This window comes from Lampetra fluviatilis, chromosome 77 (genome assembly GCF_964198595.1).
Source record: "Lampetra fluviatilis chromosome 77, kcLamFluv1.1, whole genome shotgun sequence".
NCBI lineage: Eukaryota > Metazoa > Chordata > Hyperoartia > Petromyzontiformes > Petromyzontidae > Lampetra > Lampetra fluviatilis.
This window is the reverse complement of record NC_136351.1, coordinates 3038702-3045074: the sequence shown is the minus strand read 5'-3', so window position 1 is coordinate 3045074 and position 6373 is coordinate 3038702.

Below are 6373 nucleotides of genomic sequence, written 5' to 3'. Positions count from 1 at the left end.
GCGCGAAAATGAGGCTTACAACGTTACATTATAACTGATTGCGGCGGGCGCGGCAGCCTGAAACTACTGCACAAATCTACACCTCAACCTAAAAGTTTATATATCCCGCCACACACAGCCTACATGTCATGTCATTACATTTAGGTACGCGCGCCTATTAAGAACTTACATGGAAGAACGTCCCAAACAACAGACAGGCACAGTCTTTCAGCCTTAGTCACTGGCCTGTTTTTGGTGGCGGAAACTACGACGGCCTGAAACACGCTGGAGTGCACGATCAGAAGCTGTTAAAGCTATCTATGAAGGACTGGATGAACCAGTAGGACTTCTAGACAAATTATCGAAGGACGTAACTATGACGCCTGAAACCAGAAGTGATGCAGAACAGTTACAGGCATGCGTATTAAATTTTAACTTCATAGTTTTATTACATTTCTGGAATGTCATTCTTGGAAAAATTGACCGTGTTCAGAAGCACTTACAGGATCCTACTATGAATTTCAAGGAAGCAGCAACTGATCTTGAATCTTTGGAGCATGAATTTGTAAAGCTTCGTGATGATTTGAGCCAAGTTGCTGTAGAAAACGCCAAAACAAGATGCACAGCCTGGGGGATCGATGTGGACAGAAGAATTAGGCGACGTCGGAAGATGCCAGGAGAACTGGCAAGAGATGCAGAAATTTCAGCAGAAGAAGAAATTGTGCGCGTTATGAAGAGCGTATTTTATCGACTTCAACAGGAGATGTCAACACGGGTTTTACGACTAAAAGACCTGAACACAAAATTTGGATTTCTGCTGGACGTCAAAACTCTTCTATCCGACACAGATGTCGATGCAATTTGTCGAAATTGTACAGATTTTGGAAATTTCTATGACACCGACATCAATGGCCACGAACTTTTCACAGAAATTGGATATTGCAAAATGCTGCTCAGTAACCGGAATGAAGTTCTACCAGAAACTCCTTTGGATCTTCTTGGTTTTATTGTGTTTTATGGAGACGACATATTTCCGAATTTGCGAATTTCACTGCAAATTTTATTAACAATAGCAGTTTCAATTGCAAGCTGTGAGCGGTCGTTCAGCAAATTGAAACTTATTTTGTCGTATTTGCGTGCTTAAATGGGACAAGATCGTCTCAGCGATCTTGCTCTTCTTAGCGTTGAAGAGAAACATTGGAAAAAACAGATTTTGATTACGTGATTGACCAGTTTGCGACAGTGAAATCAACAAAAAATTATCTTTTGTAGACTGTCAACCAGTCTACGACAGTGACTGAGTGAGCCATGTAATATCATTTCTATAAATTAGCTTCTTTAAATACAATATTTCATTAAAATTAAATTGTTATTCCTTATTCGATGTAAAAGGAAAATGTGATTAAACGGGGGGGGGGGGGGGGGGGGGCGCCAATATTATAGTTCGTCCCTGGGCGCAAAATATCCTAGCTACGCCTCTGCACACACAGTCACTGACCTGCACTGATTGAGATGCACACAGTCACACACCTGCACTGGTTGAGATACACACAGTCACTCACCTGCACTGGTTGAGATGCACACAGTCACTCACCTACACTGGTTGAGATGCACACAGTCACACACCTGCACTGGTTGAGATGCACACAGTACACAGTCACTCACCTGCACTGATTGAGATGCACACAGTCACACACCTGCACTGGTTGAGATGCACACAGTCACACACCTGCACTGGTTGAGATGCACACAGTCACACACCTGCACTGGTTGGGATGCACACAGTCACTCACCTGCAATGATTGAGATGCACACAGTCACTCACCTGCACTGGTTGAGATGCACACAGTCACTCACCTGCACTGATTGAGATGCACACAGTCACTCACCTGCACTGATTGAGATGCACACAGTCACACACCTGCACTGGTTGAGATGCACACAGTCACTCACCTGCACTGGTTGAGATGCACACAGTCACTCACCTGCACTGATTGAGATGCACACAGTCACTCACTGTACTGGTTGAGATGCACACAGTCACTCACCTGCACTGATTGAGATGCACACAGTCGCTCACCTGCACTGACTGAGATGCACACAGTTACACACCTGCACTGATTGAGATGCACACAGTCACTCACCTGCACTGGTTGAGATGCACACAGTCACTCACCTTCACTGGTTGAGATGCACACAGTCACTCACTGTACTGGTTGAGATGCACACAGTCACTCACCTGCACTGATTGAGATGCACACAGTCGCTCACCTGCACTGGTTGAGATGCACACAGTCACTCACCTGCACTGGTTGAGATGCACACAGTCACTCACTGTACTGGTTGAGATGCACACAGTCACTCACTGTACTGGTTGAGATGCACACAGTCACTCACCTGCACTGGTTGAGATGCACACAGTCACTCACCTGCACTGGTTGAGATGCACACAGTCACTCACTGTACTGGTTGAGATGCACACAGTCACTCACTGTACTGGTTGAGATGCACACAGTCACTCACCTGCACTGGTTGAGATGCACACAGTCACTCACCTGCACTGGTTGAGATGCACACAGTCACTCACTGTACTGGTTGAGATGCACACAGTCACTCACCTGCACTGATTGAGATGCACACAGTCGCTCACCTGCACTGGTTGAGATGCACACAGTCACTCACCTGCACTGGTTGAGATGCACACAGTCACTCACTGTACTGGTTGAGATGCACACAGTCACTCACCTGCACTGATTGAGATGCACACAGTCGCTCACCTGCACTGACTGAGATGCACACAGTTACACACCTGCACTGATTGAGATGCACACAGTCACTCACCTGCACTGGTTGAGATGCACACAGTCACTCACCTTCACTGGTTGAGATGCACACAGTCACTCACTGTACTGGTTGAGATGCACACAGTCACTCACCTGCACTGATTGAGATGCACACAGTCGCTCACCTGCACTGGTTGAGATGCACACAGTCACACACCTGCACTGAATGAGATGCACACAGTTACACACCTGCACTGGTTGAGATGCACACAGTCACTCACCTGCACTGGTTGAGATGCACACAGTCACACACCTGCACTCATTGAGATGCACACAGTCACACACCTGCACTGGTTGAGATGCACACAGTCACTCACTGTACTGGTTGAGATGCACACAGTCACTCACTGTACTGGTTGAGATGCACACAGTCACTCACCTGCACTGGTTGAGATGCACACAGTCACTCACCTGCACTGGTTGAGATGCACACAGTCACCCACTGTACTGGTTGAGATGCACACAGTCACTCACTGTACTGGTTGAGATGCACACAGTCACTCACCTGCACTGGTTGAGATGCACACAGTCACTCACCTGCACTGGTTGAGATGCACACAGTCACTCACTGTACTGGTTGAGATGCACACAGTCACTCACCTGCACTGATTGAGATGCACACAGTCGCTCACCTGCACTGGTTGAGATGCACACAGTCACTCACCTGCACTGGTTGAGATGCACACAGTCACTCACTGTACTGGTTGAGATGCACACAGTCACTCACCTGCACTGATTGAGATGCACACAGTCACTCACCTGCACTGGTTGAGATGCACACAGTCACTCACCTGCAATGATTGAGATGCACACAGTCACTCACCTGCACTGGTTGAGATGCACACAGTCACTCACCTGCAATGATTGAGATGCACACAGTCACACACCTGCACTGGTTGAGATGCACACAGTCACTCACCTGCAATGATTGAGATGCACACAGTCACTCACCTGCACTGGTTGAGATGCACACAGTCACTCACCTGCACTGATTGAGATGCACACAGTCACACACCTGCACTGGTTGAGATGCACACAGTCACTCACCTGCACTGATTGAGATGCACACAGTCGCTCACCTGCACTGACTGAGATGCACACAGTTACACACCTGCACTGACTGAGATGCACACAGTCACTCACCTGCACTGGTTGAGATGCACACAGTCACTCACCTGCACTGGTTGAGATGCACACAGTCACTCACCTGCAATGATTGAGATGCACACAGTCACTCACCTGCACTGATTGAGATGCACACAGTCACACACCTGCACTGGTTGAGATGCACACAGTCACTCACCTGCACTGGTTGAGATGCACACAGTCACACACCTGCACTCATTGAGATGCACACAGTCACTCACCTGCACTGATTGAGATGCACACAGTCGCTCACCTGCACTGACTGAGATGCACACAGTTACACACCTGCACTGACTGAGATGCACACAGTCACTCACCTGCACTGGTTGAGATGCACACAGTCACTCACCTGCACTGGTTGAGATGCACACAGTCATTCACTGAGACTTCGTCCCACCGACTTATTCCTTAAGTGGTGCTGCCTCTCTACTTCTCTGGCCCCGCCCATCTACTTCTGGCCCCGCCCCTCTCCCTCTCTTTCTGCGCGCTTCGCGTGGCTGCCACCGGAGTTGATGGAGCCCCGAGTCGCATTCACTGCTGGCGTCTGAGAGTGGCGATGCAGCAGCGTGCGGGGCTTGCGATGATGGCCTGGATGGTGCTGCTGGCTCTACCGCTGCTCACGGTGGCGCAGCAAGGTACCAGCTACACCCACACATGCACGCGTTTACATAACTGAGTGGCCGATGTAAATTCTAGTGATATTCTAGAAGGCATAGAAAGCTGAGTGATATAAATTCTAGTGATGTTCTAGATAGGCTAGAGAGCTGAGTGGCTGATGTAATTCTAGTGATATTCTAGAAGGGCTAGAGAGCTGAGTGATATACATTATTGTGATTTTCTATAAGGGCTAGAGAACTGTAGTGAGTGATGTAAATTCTAGTGATGTTCTAGAAGGGCTAGAGAGCTGAGTGATGTAAATTCTAGTGATGTTCTAGAAGGGATAGACATGCGAATAGTTAAATTATAGTTGTGATATTGAAAAGCTAGAGAGCTGAGTGATGGATATACTAGTGATGTTCTCCAAGGGCTAGATAGCACACAATGACTCACAGACTCTCACATAGACCCACAGACTCACACAGAGACCCACAGACTCACATAGAGACCCACAGTCTCACACAGAAACCCACAGACTCACACAGAGACCACAAGACTCCCAAAGAGACACACAGGCTCACATGGAGATCCACAGGCCCACACAGAGACCCACAGACTCACATAGAGACTCTCAGACTCACACAGAGTACCACAGTCTCACATAGAGACCTACAGACTCACGTAGAGACCCACAGACCCGCATAAAGACCCACAGACTCACACAGAGACCCACAATCTCACACAGAGACCCACAGTCTCACATAGAGACCCACAGACTCACGTACAGACCAACAGACTCACGTAAAGACCCACAGACCTCACGTACAGACTGACTGACTCATATAGGAAACCACAGACTCACGTAGAGACCCACAGACTCACATAGAGACCCACAGACTAACCTAGAGACTCACTGACTCATATAGAAACCGACAGACTCACGTAGAGACTCACTGACTCACATAGAGACCCACGAACAACATTTGAGTGGCTTTCCGCTTGCCTAACACTTTGATAGTTTTTTTTTTAAACTTGGAAGATACAAACAGGTTGTCTCTCTCATCCCTACAAACACGGCCACTACAACCATGACCACCACTGTCACCATCACCATCATCACAGTCAGCAGGATCAGCAATACAACCATAACCACTACTAACACTATCAGCACCATCACAATCAGCACCACCCCCACGGAAACCATCACCACCACTGCCATCATCATCATCACCACCGCCATCATCACAATACCACTGTCACCATTACCACCACTGTCACCATCACCACCACTGCCATCATCATCACCACCGCCATCATCACAATACCACTGTCATCATCACGACCACTGCCACCTTCACAATACCACTGCCACCATCACAATACCACTGTCACCATCACCTCCACTGTCATCATCACGAACACTGTCACCATCATGAACACTGCCACCATCACAATACCACTGTCACCATCACCACCACTGTCACCATGACGAACACTGCCACCATCATGAACACTGCCAACCATCACAATACCACTGTCACCATCACCACCACTGTCACCATCACGAACACTGCCACCATCATGAACACTGCCAACCATCACAATACCACTGTCACCATCACCAACACTGTCAACACCACTCCTACAGCGGCACATTGCTGCCCATTCTCCACACGGCGTGGCAGTGAAGAGTGGCGGTCATTTTTGGCTGCGGAGTTGGCAGCTGTTGGTTCACTTGAATGTGTGGGGTAAGGAAAGTGTGGACGCGTGACCAAGACAGCTGAGGCCAAAGAGGAAATTGAGCCACG